The sequence below is a fragment of the Melospiza melodia genome, chromosome 1 (genome assembly GCF_035770615.1).
Source record: "Melospiza melodia melodia isolate bMelMel2 chromosome 1, bMelMel2.pri, whole genome shotgun sequence".
Lineage (NCBI taxonomy): Eukaryota > Metazoa > Chordata > Aves > Passeriformes > Passerellidae > Melospiza > Melospiza melodia.
The window spans coordinates 44,966,716-44,987,021 of NC_086194.1; positions in this window are offsets into that span (position 1 = coordinate 44,966,716).

Sequence of the window (20,306 nt, forward strand, 5' to 3'; positions counted from 1 at the left end):
TGTTTTTTGGTAAGTGCAGAGAGATCTGTAATTTCCCCCCAGATTTAGGCTGGTGGAGATCTTGTTGTGCCTCTGGGCTGGGTTTGCCTGTGTGATAGTCTGCTTGTAGTTTGTGGACACAGTAGCATTGGTGAAAAAACAAAAAGAAAGTTTAAACAAAAAAAGATATTGCGACATGGAATTATTCATGGAGAAAATCCTTATGGTGGGATATTCTACAAAATGCTGTGTGTGAAGTAAGAAAAGTGCACCTCACATCCGTTTGACACCCATCTTTGATGGCAAAAGATGCTCCATTAAAGGAAAAATGTACACAAAAATTTTACAATGAGACCCCAGCATGGCAGGCCTGGGAGGGCAGCAAAACACCTCATGGGCTGTGAGGGAGGTGGCACACGAGGACTTTCCATGTCTGTGTGTGTCCATCAGACAGGGGACAGACCCATGCAGGGCCCACAGGACTTGCATAGCCATACAATGAATGGGGAGCTCATCAGCAGTGCTTCAGCACCAAGCACAGCACCATCCTCAGCACAGGAGCCTGATTTTCCTAAGAGGATCAAGTGTCTTGCAGGGCTTAGGATTTCTTAGGATTATAGACTGGGGGGAGGAGATTAATGGATGAGTCTTTACCTCCTGAGTTATTCTACACAAGGTGTGAATAAGGAATGCACAGCCACAAATTCAGCTATTACTTATGTAAATATCATGTGTATGCAATTTATGGAGTTGTGGCACAAATATTATTTACTGTGTTATTTAGTCTTTTTCTTCTCACACTGGTGATGACTAACACTATATAATTTGGCAGTTTTGAGTTTTAGCCTAGGAGGACATTGGGTGTCTCACACACATCCAAGTGTTAAATAAAAAACAGTTGTGTTATGGAGAGAGGGTAACTGAATCCTGGAAGCACATACAACATACTTGTAAATGCTTAATGAGCTAGTGTTTCTCCCTTTCTTGCTTTCTGATTAACATAGGGCTTTAGCTAATTAATCCATGGATTACATTTATTCAATATTCATCTCATCTATAAGTAATCTTTAATTGAAAGGGTTTTTGAGCAATAATAATAATAATAATAACAGTAATAATAATACCTGACCTGTGTGTGCGTATTTTGATGAGGACCTAAAACTTGTGAATTGCTGCAGCCAACTTTAACAACGTATCTGAGAGAGACATTTAAAAGCGAGAGACCAATTCCAAACACTTTCTTGCTTCTGTTGAACTGTTAAAGAAAACCAAATTATTTTATTTTTAAAAACCCAACCCAACCCATGTTTTCCAGGGTCTCTCAGGCGTGCTTCATAAAACTGGATTCAGCTCCAACCTGACTTTTGACCATGTCTTGAGTTCAACTTTGCAAAAACAAAGCCATGAAAATCCACCAGGGGCTACATGCTAACCTGAGCATCTGTCTATGCAGAGCTCATCCTTGCCCTCACGTAATCTCTGCAATGCTGCAGTTTTATTCTGTATTTTGGTACCAGGATCTGGAGTGCACTCTGACAGAGCAGCATGGAAATGTTCAGAAAGGAAGGACCCACCTGCAGCATTGATTGCAAACTTGTGGAAAGAGAGTCTCATTATCTTAAAATAATCTGGGAAAGAAATTTCTCAGCTCTTTGCAGACTTTGAAACTAACCCTCTGGCTCCCATAGAGAATGGTAGGTCTGGACCATGGCTGAAGGCAGTAAAATGATGCCAAATACATGTCCTGTGCTCTCTGTTCAGGGTGGGCATTGGTTACTTGTAAAGATGACAAAGTCCCACTGGAAGAAGTTGTGCAACATTAATCTTGTGGTGTTGGGGATGCTCAAGTCAGTGCCTTGTTATCTTGGCCCATGAAAATGAGCTTTATCTGTGTAATCCCAACCCAGAGTGGGGAGCACAAGGTCCTCAGAGACATGACTATTGCTTTTTTATTACTTTCCTGTTATTTCATAACCTCAAGGCACAGCCAGGAGTGTGCTGTGAAGGAACACAACAAGATCTGCTAGCCATTAGCCTCTCTTAGCTGAAGAATTGCCACAGAACAGTGGGATTCAGGAGCCAGGTTCTTCAGTTTAGGAAGAACTAAACCAAAACAGGAGGAGGATGTGCACTGGCAGGTCCTGGAGGTGGCCCAGCTCAGAGAGATATCTTGGAATGTCAGATCAATCATAGGAAAGAGCCCCTCAGTCTTCCACAGTCTTCCACTGATTCTTGTCATGTAGGAACCAGTAAAGATTTTTTTCCCCCAAATGCACTCATATCACCCAGCTGTATAAGATTAGAGTCCCTCATTTGCAGCAGCCTTGTGGGAAACACTGCAGTTATTAAGACCCCAGATTAATGCAAAACACAAACCAGTATCTGCAAGCTCACTGCCATCTTCACCTACTCCATGTCTCAGGTTCACCACGTGCTTGGAGTCACCCTGGATCTGGGTGAGCTTGTCAGAGTTCTCAAAACAAAACATGAAGGTGTTTAGCATTGTCTGGTGCTGGTCAGACAATGTGTGTTGCTGCTGTATCATCCCTCCTCACTGCTGACATTTTTGGGGACAGGCTTTGAGGAGAACGGGCTCTTGTTCTTCCAAAAAATGGAATGTATCGCAATCCTTTGAACCTGGCCCTGCACGAGTAAGTAAGGGACATTGGAAAAACTGTGCTGATTTCTAACCAGATATAGACACCCCCTACCCATGCCCCACACTCCTTTTAGGGAACGGAGGCAACACAACATATTTGCCAACGCATTACTCCATTTATGCAGAGTAAATGAAGTCCAAAAATGAAGTTCTTGTGAAGTTTCCAAGGACAAGAAAAGTATTAAAACAACAATCTTCTGGACTAATCTAAAGCATGAAATGAGTCAACACTCGCATGCAGGATTTAAATGGAGAATGATTTTGTCATATAGGATTTATATGAGAAGACTTGTGGTTTGGAGAACATGTGTGCAAAACCAGAAGATGGCATGGTTTTTTGTACAGATTCTGAGGTAGGAGGTATTTTTTGGAGGAACATTTTTGCTGGGCTCCTTTTCCACCTTTTACTCCTGTTCTTCTGGAGGAAAATTTCAGCAAGGTCTCCTCAGCTTTGTAGGAGCTCCCTGAAAGGGCATAAATGCAGGTCACAGAGTGAGAAGATCAGAACACCTTTCACAGGAGTTGAGCCTTTTGTGTTGACTCCTGTCCAGCCCCTCCAGACACAGAGGAGCTGCTGCTGGATTTCCCCTCCTTTTCTTCTGGGTCTGAGAGGATTTCTAGAGGGGGGGGGGAAACCCACATTTTTTCTAGAATCTTTTTGCCTGAAAAACAACTAATTTCTTTTCCTTTTATTTAGAAATTAGAGAGAAAGCTGCCTGACAATCCAGTCATGACAGGAGGATCTTGCATGCTTAAATCTCTTTCTAAAAGCTCCCAGAGAAGCTCTGCTTTCATTTGCATCAATGACCCTCTGCTGCTACAAACTCTTAAAGCTTTAGTGGCTTCCATGGGGATTGGCCAAGTCACACAAGCTGTGGGTTTGTGTCAAATAGCCCTAGGGCTTCTGCTGGATCACAGCTCAGAGATGCACAGGATTTTGAGGGGTGTCCACATAATGCTGTTTCTGAGTTGGAGAGTCCCTGTGAATGTTACTGCTTGTGTCAGAGAAGAAGAGGTGACAGGGTGACTGGAAGTCAGAATTAGTATTTCTGTTTAAATTATATCAAGGCCCTGTACCTGGTTGATTTATACTGGATGAAAAAGTCCAAACCCACAGGCTTTTGTGCCACTGTTAGAAAGATAAAGACATATTAATGAAACATGTTGGATTACTTTTTTTATTAGGTTTTCCAGATAAGGTTTAAAAAAATAAATCACAGCATCATGGTGGAGGACAGAAGTCACATAACATGAGAGGTAGGTGAGACAAAAGAGGATGAATTTGTTTGAGGAAGAGGACTGCAATGATTTGGCATCTAAAGGGATTCATTTAGTACATTTATATCATGCTATATACCTGCTTCCTCCTTTTCCTCGGTGTCAGTGTGGTGAACAGTTGTGATGAGCAGATGTGCCCACAAGGACTGAATCCCTCTCTGCCCCTGTGAGAGCAGGATTGCCTGTGCCATGCTCCCAGTGTATTCCCAGCTAGCTCAGCAGTGACATTTCGGGACTCTAGCTGGTCAGAGTGACCTTGAGAGAAGTTAGAAAGTCTCTTTTCCCAGCCTGGTGCTCAAAGAAGGAGTCAGAGCTCTTCATTTCTCGGTCTCAAGGTTGTTTATTGTATCTTATCTATAAAATTCTTTCTCCTATCCAGCGAAGGTCCGCTCAGCAAGACAGTCAGAGGCACTCCATCCACCTCAGAGGTGGTGTTATCTTTTTACACTAAAAACCACGTGTACAATAATCACAATTACTTTTCAATACCTATCACCTATGTTAGACAGTCAGCTTCTACTCTAAACCAATCTAAAAGTGCCACCATCACAGCAGAAGATGGAGGCCAAGAAAAAGAAGGAGAAAGGCTGGGCATGCCCAGATTCCTCCATCTTGCCCCCTGAACCCCTATTCTAAAAGCCCCCAAAAACCTATTTTTCACCCTGTGATAAATTCACTATCATTCTACTTAAACTTTCGTGGTTTGTAATCCTTCATATAAGGTTGGTAATTGTTTTTTCCAAGGGCTAAATCAAAGGCACAGGGGTCTTGGGCTCTGTGCCAAGGTCTCTGAGCCCCCTGGGCAGGGGATCCAGTCCTCCATGGCAGTCAGAGGAATTTCCTGGGTTCTGACAGTGATGTGCCACCAAAATGATTTTCAGGCCACGGATGGTTTCCGCACAAGGCAGGGAGAGGTGAGATGTGGTCCCAAGGGAAGGGAGCACACTTCGGGGGGGATGGAGTCCGCCTTGTGCGGATGGCTGGATGTGGGGATGGGCTGGAGAGCAGCGGGAGGAGCAGGAGCGGCGGCCCCGGGCTCTGGCTGGGGATGCTCATTGCAGCACAGGTGAGTGAGCCCCGGGCTGTGGCTGGGGATGCTCATTGCAGCACAGGTGAGCGGGCCCCGGGCTCTGCTGGGGGATGCTCATTGCAGCACAGGTGAGCGAGCCCCGGGCTCTGGCTGGGGATGCTCATTGCAGCACAGGTGAGTGAGCCCCGGGCTGTGGCTGGGGATGCTCATTGCAGCACAGGTGAGCGGGCCCCGGGCTCTGGCTGGGGATGCTCATTGCAGCACAGGTGAGTGAGCCCCGGGCTCTGGCTGGGGATGCTCATTGCAGCACAGGTGAGTGAGCCCCGGGCTGTGGCTGGGGATGCTCATTCAGCACAGGTGAGCGGGCCCCGGGCTCTGGCTGGGGATGCTCATTGCAGCACAGGTGAGTGAGCCCCGGAGTCTGGCTGGGGATGCTCATTGCAGCACAGGTGAGCGGGCCCCGGGCTCTGGCTGGGGATGCTCATTCAGCACAGGTGAGCGGGCCCCGGGCTCTGGCTGGGGATGCTCATTGCAGCACAGGTGAGCGGGCCCCGGGCTCTGGCTGGGGATGCTCATTGCAGCACAGGTGAGCGGGCCCACCGGGTGCAATGGCACCTCCCTCTCGTGGCAGCCCCTTGGCACAGCAAATCCTCCCTCTCGGCTGCTTCACCGCCTCCTCCGGCAGAGGCAGCGCGCTGGATGAACGAATGGGGCTCGCCCTGTGAGAAACAGGTATTTATTTTTTTTCCTAGCACGCTAACTAGCCCAAAGACTTCTTATATCAGCCTCATCTGTATTAACATCTGAAATTACCACCTTCTGCTCTCTTGGGCAGAATTGGAGTAAGCAGAAAAGAAGTAAAGAAAATGAGAGGGATTTGAGGGCTTAAACTTCCACTTATCCCAAATGGCTGACATGCCAGGCCATTTACAATATTAATTTCATATCGTGTAAGTCATTAATAGAAGAATTTTTATATTCTATCTATTCTACTTTTTTTCTTTGTTTTTATTTTTTTCCTTTGAAGTACTACTATTAAATGAAATGAAATTAATTTTTTCACCAAAAGAATAATAAAGTACTGGAATGCTCTTCCCAGGGAGGTGGTAGAATCACCATCTCTGGATGTGTTTAAAGAAAGACTGGACATGGCACTTGGTGCTATAGTCTAGTTGAGGTGTTAGGGCATAGGTTGGACTTGATGATCTTAGAGGTCTCTTCCAACCTCATTATTCTGTGATTCTGTGAAATACCTTGCTATTGAAGGATCTGTTTTCTTTCTTTTTTTCCTTTTTTTAATAAATTCATGTCCTTAACAAAGCAGATATGGGGTTGGAATTCCCTCTTTGTTAACAAAAGCAGATGAGAAAAATCTCTTCGGACTATTAACCTGAAGAGCTTTCAAAATTTTCATTTATCACAAATATCTTTAGGAAGAGCCCCCAACTAGTGGGGGAGGGGCTGGAAGAAAACAAACTTGTTATTTCCCAGCAGGGTGGTTTGATGAGGCATCCATCACAGCCGAGCTCAGCAAGTCAGCCAGTCTGCACAGGAGGGCTGAGCCTGGGATCTGAGGTCAGTAATTCAGCACAGTAAGAGAAAATTATTTAGATATGAGGCTAGATAAGGCTGTGCAAATGTGTGAGAAGTTAACTTACCTGACAGCAGCCCTGCCATGGAAATACTTTGTGCTAGGCATGGTGTCAGCAGCTTGGTTGGTCTGATGGCACACAAGGCCGGAAATTAAACCCTTTTGATTTTAGGTATAAGTCTAGTGATGCTGGAAAGATCCATTTCAGAAGTACCTAAAGCCCTTGTTGAAGAAAAATTCCAGGCTGTCTCTCTAAATTATCCCAATTTGCTTTTATGATGTTTCATTTTTAAGTGTATTACTGATACACTTAGGTATCAAATTTTAAGGCAACAGGCCACAATGTCTTCAGAAACATCTTGATTCTCATTCATGGAGAAATATTCCTTAAATTCAGTGGAAACATTTGTTGTTTGGTCTCATGAACAAATTAAATTTCCAATAAGTAGCAAAGGAAGAAAATCAGCAACAAGTTACATGTTTTTTAAATGTTCATTATTTCCATGCTTATTATTAAAAATGATTGTGTATTATTAAACAATAACTAAGAAAAATATAGTTATAAAAGTCTGTCCTTTCCTAGCCTGGAGTATGTGGCAGATATAATTGGCTTATGAGGAGCTATTGTTTTTACCTGGGGTTTATTTAAAGTCACTGAGTATCTGCTGGTGCATTTATTCCCTTTTGATGGTTTGTGATGAAGCTCCCTTTGTTTAGAGAAGTAAGAAGAGGGTGATTTGTTCCTATTATTAATAACAGGTGTGTGTGCCTATATGTTTGTGATCATGTGTTTTTGTGATCATGTGTTTTTGTGTGTGTTTATGTGCTGAAACTTCATGGCTATCATTAATAGAGTGTATATAGTAATGAATATAATGTGTAATGTAAAACATATCTGCATGCCTCTCCTGCTGTGTGGCCATGGCTTCATGTTCATTTTCTTTTGAGCTTACAAATATATATATTGCCTTCACCTTCTGGAGGATTCAGGTTTTGAGTTGGGTAAATCAAGTGTTAAAACTAAAAGTGAGCTGGTATAGATGAGGTTTCCAGTTTTATAATGAAACCGGATTTTTTGCAAAGCTTTAAATTAAATATTGTATGCAGGTGTGTGCAAACAACCTTTTCCATCATCTTGTCTGTGTTACCATTTGGGGCAATTCATGATCTTCTGGAAGCTGAAACAGGCTGGAAAAACAGTTTCTTAGGCAAACTCCTAAGAAATGTTTTGTTGTTCACTGGGCAGATCAGCCTGAGTGTTATTGCTGAGCCACTGCTGGTAAACTTGGCTCGTGTGGTAGTGAAACAAGGGGAAATTTAGCCTGATGCTTTAAATTTTATAAAGCTCATAGTCACTGGCTCAGTTTTTTGGGTGCTTCTCTGATCAGAGACTTTTATTACAGAATTTGTTAAATCACCCTGGAGTGAGATTAAGATGAGGTGAACTACACTGCCATGAAGACCCAAGTGAGAGGGTTTGAAAGATAGGTTAGTTAAACAAGACAAAACCCTGTTGATTAAACTATTAATCTTGTGTGTGGAGTGCAGAATGGATTTTGGTTTTTGGTTTTGCTTTAACTGCATTGGCCTGGCTCCTGAGGCAATTTGTTAGCAAGCGCTCATTTCCAGTGTCACTACACAGTCATGCTTTTTCCTCAGTAACCTGCCTCTGGTTTGTAGCTGCTTGCTGTGACTGCAGGACTCTTGCCAGAATCAGTATTAACTTGCTCTAGCCATTGAAGAGAGAGCTCAAACTGTGTCTATCAAGACCAAATGGACAAAGTCCTAAGAAACCCAGTCTGAACTTCCCTTGGACCCTGTTTTGAGCAAGGGGTTGAACTTGAGACATCCTGAGGTGTCCTTTCAGCCTGAACTATCTTACTTTAAAATATCATGCACTTGTGAGCTAATGGGAGCTGTTCTGTAGGGCATGAAGGAAGGGCTGCTAATCTAAACTATATAATCTAAACCTTTACTTTGGGCTAGAGTTCTTAATCCCTCCTTTTCTTTGCAAAAAGGATGCTAGGGCTCTGTCTGTGTGACAGAGAGAAATGCTGTCACACACCTGCTGCTTCCAGCCTGAAAGCTATTCCTGTTTCCCCAGAGCACCAGACTGTTTGTTTTCTTTTGCTCTATAGGAAGTTGAAGAGTTTTCCCTAACCCTCATGCTTTTATGAATATGAAAAAGATGTGACAGGCCTTCATTTTGACCTGCAAAACTCGGAATCCTTCTGGGGTTTGCCTAAGAGTCAAATTTTTATCCTGCTAAGTTATGCTAAAAGAATTTTCAGTCTGTGACAATTTAAGATACCAAAGTACTGCTGCTCATATATGTTGCATTTCTATAGAGAAATATCAGCAAAATTTTCCCCAGGAGAAATCCAGCTTTGTTCTTGTTTTGCCACAGGGAAAGTGAGCCTGCAGGGTGTTAAACTAGGAGCTCCAGAAGGTTAATGAATTCTTCAGCTTTGCTCTTCTAATTCCCAGATTTGTCTTTTACCCACATTTACTTGCAGGTTTTGCACCTCACCTTTGGTTTCATGAGCATGTGTTTCTCCTGCTAGAGATTTCTGAGTAGGACCAAATTCCCATTTTATTGAATTGCAATTCCTAAAACCATTATTAAGACATTGCCCTGCTGAATAGGCCGGGGTGAGAATGCAAACTAGGTAGAGCAAAAATTTAATTTGGAAGCACCTATATTATCAGTATCTGACCATGGCCAGAGAGGTATCTGGAGAAGTGAATGTGGAAGCACCATCTCAAGGCCAGGATCTCCACTGACTCCCAGCACCTTTGGAGGGGCAGCATCTTCTGTGAGAACAGTGCTGACCAAAAGGAGATGTTATGGTAGAGTGAACTAAAAATGCAAATGCCTCAGGCATGTTGTCACTCCTGGCTGTATCCTGGGTGGCTTGAGTGCAGGGGCAGATAAATAACAGCCAACAGATCCCTTGTGGTCCTTGGGTACATGAGGTATTTGATGATTTCCACAGCTCAAACAGTGCCCCAGTAGCCCTAAGAGGGCAAGCTACTGCCTTTTCAACCAAGACAGACCTAGATGAAACAAAAACTAATTCTATGTGCTTATTTGAGCCAATTTATTCTGCTATAAATAAGATGATATTGACAATGATGTATGGATCTGAGCAATACTCATCATTGATGGCAGTGTACCACTTCAGGGGGGTTTCAGTTTTGACCCTTCCTCCCCCAGATGCTGCAAACTGGTGTTGTCTCAAGTGGGTTTTGTTACATTGGGAGGTAGAGGAACGATTCTTGCTGCTTTCTCAGAGAAAGAGTGCTGAGTTGTGTTACTGCACTCACTGAAAACAACTTGGTAATTTACTGGCAATGAAATGTTGCTATTATAATAAAATATATAAATTATAAAAATTAGATTGCTCTGTCAAGAAACTCAGAGATTCAAGTGCCTATTTGAATATATATATATGCAAATCTAATGGATGCAAGGCTATAAATGCAGAGGAGAGAGAATGATTGCAGCAGTAGATTTGTGTAGTGATCAATCCATAAAAGTCAAACAGCCAAGGCATTTTTAAAGGAAAATTAGGATATCATTAACAGACGAGTAAGTTTTCAGACAAGATAAAAGGAAGATAAACTGTGATATTTGCCAGATAAAACGAAGATATTTGTTTTCAATTCTTCAGGCCCCTCCAAAGTTGCTTGAATAGATTTGCACCTTAGAAAGCATCTCAGTCTGTCTGTCAGAAGAGCCCTCCTGGGTCCCTACAGATAAAATCCAACCTTTTCTTCACATAGCAAACTTCCTTGCTGTGTTTATCACCAGCAGCAGCTGTCAGGATGGAATTCAGGCTGTTCTTCTTCACTCCCTGGAGTTTCTTACAAGCTTGACTGGCTGGATCCTTTTTTTTTTTCTATACTTCTGTCAGTTTTGAGGCACACAAGCGTTGTTTGTGCATTGTTTTAGCAGAGTGATTCCACAAACAAAAATTGCAAGCGTGCAAATTGGTAGCAGAGGTTGAAAGCACAATAGAGATCCTGTGTGAAATCAGAACAAGCTCTTGTGGATGATTTGAACAAGCTCTTGTGGATGATTTCAAAAGGAAATTTTGAAAAGAATCTGTTTCTAAATGTCAGTTTTTTGAAAGATGCAGGGCAGGATGAAGAGAAGATTGCTTTGAGGAAATAGGATACTTGACTTTAGGAATCTGCAAGCCCGCACGTTTTGATAGAAGGCAAATGGCAAATGTGTATATTCTTATATTGACTAACACAAGCCAGAATTGTAATGTATATGAGACTGAAGCAGAAAAAGGCCAGTATATGCTAGGTCAAAGAAGATGAATTGAAGAACCACCCCCTGGCAGTCAATGGCACTTTTTGATCACAAGCAAATACATCAATAACCAATTACAATTTACAATCCCCATGCTACAAAAGCCCATGCATCATATCACTGTACTGGACTACAGGCAGGAATGATGCTGGGGCACCTACTGGCTTCTCAGTACTACTTGGAGGAAAGAAGGATATTATGGAGTATTGTTTTGTTAATTTGCTCTCAATTAAAATTTTATGCTAGAGTGAAAGCAGTCACAGGAGAGTAAACCATCACAAGGAGTGCTGTAGTGAACTGTGAGCACAAAGCACTCAGAAATCTGCATTGTGAAGCGTGAACTCTGACAGGAGTGATCCCTACACTAGCAGGGATGGAAGGATGTCCTGTGGGGTGGCCAGAAACATTCTGGGCGGTTTAAATTTTGGGTTTCATAGTGATGGGACACATTGTCCTTTTATCTGAATTTATTTCTTCCTGAGCTTCTTATCACGAGTTCTGTACATGTTCAGCCAACTTGCTGTGACATGAAATGCTTTGCAAATTCTTCTCAAGAATCACAGAAATGCAAAACAGAAAGGTTATTCTTCTGAGTTCTTGCAGATTCCTTGCTCTGTGAATATATACATACATATGTGTGTCTGTGTGTGTATATATATCTCTATTTCATTCATGTGGAAATAAGGTTGTGATTCATATATAAGGATGAAGACCTCAATGATGCCTTGAGGTTCAGAAAGTATAAATCATCTTTTTGTACTGAAGAGCATTACTATTCCTATTCAATGTTGGAAACCTGGCCAGATCTGTATCCAAAGACACCCACGCTGCCTCCTTTTGTTAGCTGTGCATTTCCCCAGACAAGTCTCGTTTAGAAATGCTGGCCAAAGCAGAGTTAGTGTTGGTTTGAGTGCAGTCAGTGTTTTTAGGAGATGTCATTAATAAATCACTGTCAAATGTTCAAGTCCATAGTTCAGCAAGGCCATTTTGTAGCATTAGGGAAAGCGATGGTCAAGCTTCCCAGATGGAATTTAAATATGGGATAACACAAAAAGAATCAGTTTTGGATACAGTCTGGAAAAGTGGAGGTGTTAGCTCTCTTGTTAAGCACTGTAATACTACTGCAGTATTTGTACACTTTCAAATATACATAAATTATCTCCCCAGCACCGTATGAAGCAGAGAAGTCCCTTCATTCCCCAGAAGAGAGGAAAGCTGATGATGTGTTTCTTTGCTGCCTTTTCTGCCCTGTGGTACAGGACAGGTGCAGGCTGGCTGGGCCATGGCAGTGAGGACATGGGATTCTGCAAGCTGGCTGGGCAGAACTCACTCTGGGTCACTGCTGTCACCTCTGATGTGGCCTGTGTCTGACTTCTGTCTTCTTTCAAGACAGCTAGCAGAAATGCACACAGGCTTTTCTCTCTGGCTGCACTTTTTCTGGCTGATGTGTTGAATTTTAAACAAGTTCTCTGGCTCTTCCGTCAGTTTGCTGTGGAGGGAGTGTTTGCTGCTTGACTATTGATGTGTTATTCTTAAAATGGAATAGAAATAATTACAGTATCCAGCATTTCAAAATACATGGCTGTCTAGCATGGCCTGTGAGGCACTTCCTTATTCTCAGCAGAGAAAAAGCAAACCTCTGATTGTAGTTCAGTGCGTTTCATGTAGGCATGTCTCTTTCTCTATGTGGAACTTGAGGGTTAGAGCAAGAAAAGAGGAAATTATTGGAAAGACTCCTGCTGCATCCTGGTTTTCTTTCTTTCCCTCCCCCAGTGTTTGAAAAATTACTGTCACTGTTAATGGCCAGGCCCTCTGATCTCTAATTAGAGAGAATGGCTAAAGTGAGAGGCAAGATTTCTGGAAAACAAAACTAACCTAAGTCAACTAACCTAACTTCTTTCAGTCTTTGTCTGGATGCTGAGCTCAGGGCTAAGATAGGGGCTGCTTGTGTTGAAACATCCAAGGTCATGCACAGCAGAGCAAGCAGATTTTGAAATGCAGCATTGGCCATGCAGAGGAACAAAGTTTCCAAGGAGAACAACAGTGTGAATTCAGTGTTAGCTCCTGATGTTGGAGCGATTGTCTGCAGGGAGCTCGTCCAGCTCAGGGGGCTGGGCACGTGGTGCTGCTGGCACAGCACTGGGTCATTTTCCCAGAGGGAAAGAGGCAGCACAGAAGTCCCTCTGAGTTTTTTATCCTCCCAAACTTAGGTGGTGACAGACCCACCTCCTCTGGTGCCACCTGCATTTAAGCAGATGAGATCCATAATTATTCTCTTGGTTATTGCATAAATACTCCTGGAGTGGCAACATCCCTCATGTGTGGAGCAATATTGGCTGTGCCCTCCACTGGTCAGCTGGGTGGAAAATTTAAAAAGTCAGCATCAGGTGGAAATGGATGGAAACTGGGAATTAGGGGTAAAAAGAACCTCTGAAAGCCTGGAAAAGCATTTGAGAAGTGCTGGTGTGCTTGGCATTACACAGCACTGCCAACATCAGTGCCTGTGTGCGGTGCTTGCTCGTGATGGCTCTTTCTTCTTGGAGTTTTTCATAGTCCCATGAAGGATATAAGCTTCTTGTTAGCTAACAAAACAAGCTGTGTAGTTTAATTAGCTCCCTGGAAAGGGAAAATCCCTGTGGATTTAAAATATGGCAAGACTCGTGGATTTAAAGAAGCTCTGCAAGCACAAACCACATTTTTGACTGGTCTCCTGACTTCCAGTCACAGAGGATTTTTTTTTTGTCCCTCTTACTGGCCCTCTGTGCTGTCTCCCTGTGTTTTGCAATGTAAAGGAAGCAATGCTTTTACTTAGTGTGGGTTTTTAAATTTTTTTAATCATCATTCTTGATTGAAGTTAGCAGAAGCCTCCGCCTTTCTGCCCCACCACCTTCAATTTGTGTATCCCAGGAGGAGGCTGCTACCCTGCTGACTGGCACATCACTCACAAAGCTGTGTGCTGATCCTCCTCCATGGGAACCCCTTCCTGAGAATCCCACTCAATTCTTAAACATCTGGCAACAGATTATGGTTAACTGCGTTTTCAGCAGTTAAATCCGAAGTTGCCTGCCCCAAGGGACTCAGAAAAAGGAGAGAGCATCTGTTAATTTGTCTTGGGCTGTATTCCTGCACCACCTTTGTGGCAATCTGTTTCTTTGTTCTGAAGTGCAGCATCAAGCATCCCCATAACCCAGCACAAGAACCAAAGAGCCCAGAGAGGTGGGTCCATCCCCATCATCCTCTTGTTTTTGCAGTTCCTGTCAGAAACCACTCTTCAGTCTTGGAATTTCTGTGCTGCTCCTTGTAGTCTGACCTCTGCCTAAGGGAAAGTATCAGAAGGTGTCTTATTTTCGGATCAGTGGTTACAAGTTCATATCTTGGGGCATTCACTAGTACAGACAACTGGTTTCATTTTCACATTGCTTGTCTTTGAAACAGTCAATATCTATTAATCAGTTAGTATCTGATTTCTTACACCAAAAAGAAGACTTATGTATGGACTGAAAAAAAAATTAGTATTTCTATACAAACCTGCATAAGCCTAGCATAGGATGACTTTTAGAAATAGTCTCTGTGGGAATGGTAGAAATCCTGGCTTTGGGTAGTTCCCAGATCATTAAGGGAGAACAGGTTTTCACAACTCTGATGCTGTAAATCAATATATGTGAATGGGGAGGTGCTAAAAAAATCAAAAATCCTATTGTAGACCTATTCAGAGGGTTTCCCACTGCATCTAGAGCCTGAGGACCTCCCTCCCTGAAGAATTTCTTCTGGAAGATGTCCTAATCCTTACCGCCAGCAAGACAGGTGTCAGTCCAGTTAAATGCTGGGCAAATAATTATGAATCTTGAATCTGGCTTTCCCTGTGGCATGGGTCAAGTAATTGCATTTTATTCATTAGTGAATGCCTAAATTTTTGGCTGGGTTCAAGTATCTCTTTCCTGGAAAGCTAAAGACTTTGCACAGCTAAGATCCAGCACGTTTCAAGCCACCTTATTCCATCAATCATTGCAGAAAAATACTTTCTCCTTCTTTTTAGTCTTTACTTGGGATGAATCTTATTGTCATGAATATATTCTTTTCAATTTTACCTGATAGTTCGGGTTCATCTGTAAATGTATGTGTGATTTTCTTTGTAAGTCCTAGAGGATTCTTACCAAACTAGGTACAGATAAAGTTCTGGATACAGTTTCTAGATTGAATTGCATTCATTGAAAAATTTAAGATACAAATTGCTAGATCAAAAATCATTATTTTCTGAGCTTTTGCCAATTAATAAAAAAACTTTCAAATGTCTGCAGAAGCAGTATCCCGTTGTATATATCCAGAAGCATCCTTTTTTACAGCCTCCTTCATTCGTACGCATAGAAATGTTCACAGCTTATTTCAGCTTGGGGTGCTCCTTTTCTCCTGTCCCAGACATGTCCTTGCTGTCTTCATAAGTGCATTATTTCCCACCTTCTTCACCGCTTTGCTGTCCCCTGCATGTTGGGTGCTTTGTGATGGCAAGGAGCCTGGGAGCCCTCTCCTGTAGGAAATGCAGGGCAGGGAAGGTTCTGTGGCAGAGGCAGCCTGGGCTGGGCTTTGGGGCAGTGAAACAGCCTGGGGAAGGTGCAACGTGAGGGCACTTCATGGCTGCACACTGCCCTGGTCCTTGCAAGCTCCTGTGCACTTTGTTAAGTGGTAAATTGAAGCAGAGGACCTTTGAACATAAACGCTGTGGTGGTTTTGCTAATGATGGACTGGATTAAGTGGGTGCCTCTAGGTGCCCAAACTGCCCACCATGTGAACTGCAACATCCCCACAGGACACTGATGCTTGGGGCTGCTGTTCAACAATGGATTAAACTCAGGGCAACTTTGGAGAAGATCAAAACTTGCAAATTTTAACCTCTGCCATGTTCACATCCTCTCTGATCTTTCTTTCTCTCTCATTCTCTGACAATACAGGAGACATTTGTGCTCTTTTTGAGCTTGTCCTATGGAAAAAGCAGTCAAGTTTTCTGATCCCATGACACACAGAAGAAGCACGCTGCTCTCACAGGAGGAAAGACAAACCCTGCTGTCACATCCTCCATGCCACCTCCCCAAGGCAAATTGTCCTTTAATCTAGGACTAAGTGGTAAATTGAAGCAGAGGACCATGAAGCAAGCTCACAAATTAGTCTGCTTAGAAGGCTGTGCTTTACATATTTGAACATAATTGAACCATCATGACTAATTCATGGAATAATTCTGTGTTGACAGAAAAAGAGCCATCCATTCTCCTAAGATTAAATATGAGGAACTACTTTTTAATCCCTTTCTTTCTATCCTAATGGATGTGATCATGAAACAGATGTATTTACTCCTTTTTATACGTAAAGGAGTCTTTCTCAATTCTGCACTATAAAGGCATGACTAATGCAATGGACATCAAGAAGAGGCTTATTGTTGTTTATGTGTCTTTGTAAGAGATGTCAAGGTCATTTTTCCTATTGTATCCCAGGCTTGTTCAGCAATGAAGTAAAAAAAAAAAAACCCTAATGCCACAGCTTTTTCTGCTTGAATAGTGCAGCAATCATATTTGCAGGGAGAAGCCTTCTGTTATTCCTACATTGGCTGCACTAAATTGACAGCAATTCTCTTGTAGATGGATATCTGTCTTGCACAGCTCCCTTCCCATTACAGTAGGCAACAGCTGGCTGTGCTGCAATGGGGCTCTGTATGGAATACCTTGATGCCCACTGTTATTCCCAGAGAATTTCTTTCAGATTCCTCATTAGCCATTCTGTGCAGGTGCAAAAACGAACACTGAAAAAGATTTGATAATTCCCATCAAAGCATCCTGCTGCATAAAAAGGAATAATTCTCTCATCCCTCTTTAATGCCTCTCTATAGGCTGATCCTTAGATGTGATACAGTGCCTTCAACACCTTGAAAATCAGTGGAAAATGGAAAGAGGAAAGGAGGCAAAATAGCAAGAACCTCAAGCTTCTGTGCCTTGAGGGTAAACAAGCAGTTTTGCTGTAATCAGTGGCATTAGATAAGCAGTGTGTGATACAAGACATCAGTGACTTTCTTTCCTGTCTTATTTTTAATTATTCTATCATGTCTTAGGACTATATGTTCAGCTATAGTAACTGACTAAAATGCAAATTAGTAGTGGAAATACAGTTTTGTCTTTGCTGAATTATTGGGCTGATAAAGTACAAGTCCTACCCTCTATCACCCCTTGATTTACTTCACGCTTGCTAATGCTCTCAAACCAGTAGTATCTGTGAAACAGAGGTTCACTTGTATTGAGTGGAATTTTACAGATCTGGACACAAGCATAGGAAAACAAAAAAGATTCCTCACATCATCTTTTCTCATATCCAGCATCTCTTGGAGACTCTTTTTAAAACATTTTTTTGAAATCCATTAATGTCTCATCAATCTTTGTTGCATCTCTAGAGGCTCTGCACTGTAATATGTCTGATGATCTTGTATCTTTTCACTTCCAGCTATTCCAATTGATCTGTTTCCTTCAGCTGTTGCCTTTAGTATTTATTCTTCTCCTCAGTCTAGCCACTGTTTCTTCAGCTCTAACACCTTTGCTTCTTCCAAGCCAAGGCTAGTCTGATCTCCCTCACTGTAATTCTCTCCACAATTCCCTCTATCATCTTCCAGAACAGGCATTTTCAGCTCCTTGCTCCATGCCTGGTTTGAGGTTCTCCTGTCCAGGTTCCTGGCACCTCTGGCACTGCCACCCCACTGTCTGTAGCTCAGATGAGTGGCTGGGCTTGTGCACACCATGTTGGGTTTTTTTGATCTGCAAAGCCACCAAGGCATCTTGCTGCAAATCCCTTAGGTACCACAACCTGGAAATGCATCTGGGGCCGGAATCCTGCTCACATAGGCACTGGTAGCCCCAGCCAGGGTGCACAAGGTTATGGTTAAGGGGCCTGGAGCTGTGTGAGAAAAGAGTTTGGGAATAGCTTATGTTTCATAAAATTTTGCCAGGAGACTGAACTTCACCTGAAAGTCACTTGTGAGCAGGGTCTAATTTCTGGGTCTGTACATGTGTTTTCCTCCCATGCATAATCAGAAGCAAAGTGAGCTGCCCTTTCATCCCAGCCACAGGTTTTCCCTGCTCTGTCACACCAATCCCCACTTCCTCTCTTTCACTGGCTAATTTTAAGAGAGCAGATCTTGCATCTGGACTAGACTTTGCTTTTAACTTTCCAGGTGAGCCAGTGCCACTGCTGCTTCTCACATTTCTAGTTTGAGCCCAAATGCCTTCCCTGGTGGCTGCAGGGGACTGCTGCCCAGCCATGTGCTGCTCACAGGTGCATGTGGGACCTTTTCCTCCCCTTTCCCAGCATGGGGAGGGCCACATGATGAACATAAAGCCCTGCTGTGAGCCAGGGGTTGTGGTGTGACCTGATTTCCCCAAGTGCTGCCCTGCCAACCACCCCAAGAAGACCTGCTGTCTCCCCTCTTTCTGAGCAGTGTTTCTCTTTCTGTGATGAGCAGCCTGCTCATCAGCCTGTGCAACCTGACTGCCATTAAAACTGCAGGTAGCTGTGCTGATTTGCACCTCCCAAGGAGCCAGCCTGTCCTGCTGGTCCATTATTTTAAGTGGTGAAAGCACCAAAAGTGCTTGACTTTTCCTAATCAGAACTGCCATAATTTTCTGTGGTGAAGTGATATCACTTTTAATTAATTAATTAACTTATTTACTTGTTCTATTTTGTTTAAGAAATACTGTGAAGGTAAATTTTCATCCCACCAATACCAGATTGACTGTGACACAACCAATAAAAATTGGGGGGTCACCCCTGTCCTTGTGTAGTGCTGATGCAAAAGGAGCAGGGTTTCACTGAGCCCCCAAAGAGCAGCACAAGGGGGTGTTCCCTTGGAAGCTCACCTGGAAGTGCTTTGGAGCAGCATCAGCCCCTGCACTGCTGGGGGGTCACCCCTTGGGGCAGGCAGGTGGCCACCCCCAGGCTGCCGCCATTGCCCTTCCTGTGGAAACTGTGGAATGTGGGAAAAGGTTGCAGTGTGGTTTCAAGCAGCCAGACACAGAGTGGTTCATTGCTTATGCCAGGGGGAAATGAAAGGAAATCAGTCTCCAAGGGGCAGCTCTGGGAACATACATATTTCTTTAAATAAAGATTTTGTGTTGTGAGAGCAAGTGATGCCATAGGTAGGGAGTGATGGGCTCGTTGCCACGGGAACCGCTCTTTCTACTTGAATAACAAAATCAATAATTGCTGAAAATCTCCAGTGTGTGTTTGGAGTTTGGTCCCCTTTTTTCATGTAGGTTTTATGAGAGGGGACATGATGGATTCTGCAAGAAAACAAAATCTCCGTGAGTGCTCTGTGCTGCTCCCTTGGCCCATCTTGGTCCCTGTGTGGAGATAAATCAATGCCATACCTTAATTTAAACAGATGGAGGCTTTATCCTGCCATGCTGAAGGCCTGATTCTCTAACCCTTGCCTTTATTTGAGGGGAGCAAAGCCTGTGCTGCTGGGAATGATAACCAAAATACCAGCAAGGTTACAGTACTGGTCTACAGTACTGGCAGCAGTAAAGACTGTGCAGACAGCCTACAGCATAAGGATTGTCGGGGTTGCTGAGTTTGAGCCAGGTGCTCACAGTAGTTACCTATAGCTCTGAATCCCTCCCTATGGAGAAAGGAAATTCTGTTTGGGAAGAGGTGAACCAGGCTCTTCCCTGGCACAACTCCCCAGAGCTGTGGACATGGCTCCCTAATGTTCCAGAGACCCCCTGGGAGCTGGCACTCCTCCATCAGCGTGGTGCCAAAATACGGCATTGCTCCAAGTGCGTCACACAGGTTTCTCTTTCGCTCCCACTTTGGGCAGCAGTGAAACAACTCCCGGTGTTTCTGCGTTGGAGGCTCCTTGTTGGGAACGCTGCTAATGCCCCCCTGAGATGAGCACAGGTGATTCATGCTGTCTGAACTGCTGGGTTTGCTTGTTTACAAACTCAAGCTGCTGCTGTGACAGCTCAGTAACATCCCGGGTTATCACTTAGATTTTTCTCATAGTGAACTTCCTTTCTGATTATTTTTTGGGGGGAAAAACCCTTGGAGGGACCTGTTACATTTCTGTATATGTTTTGTGTGTTTGTGCTAGCAATGTCAATAGATAGAGGAATTGATTTATATGTAAATATTTCTGTTTAGCATTTTGATGTATTCAGCAAAATGATTTAATGATGACGGGATACAGTTCATGAACATTCCCTCCCTCAGCTACTTTCAGTAGTGCTGATCTTTCACACCTGGGAACCCCAGGGATCTATTTAATCTCTGCAGTTTACAAAATATATCAACAACCTGAGAAAAAACACCAAAATACTCAGAAAAAAAAAGTGATTTTATTCCCTTCTTATCATAATCAACTTGTTTGTACTGGTAGGTTATTTTAATTTGTCATATTGGAATAACACACACTTGGGGC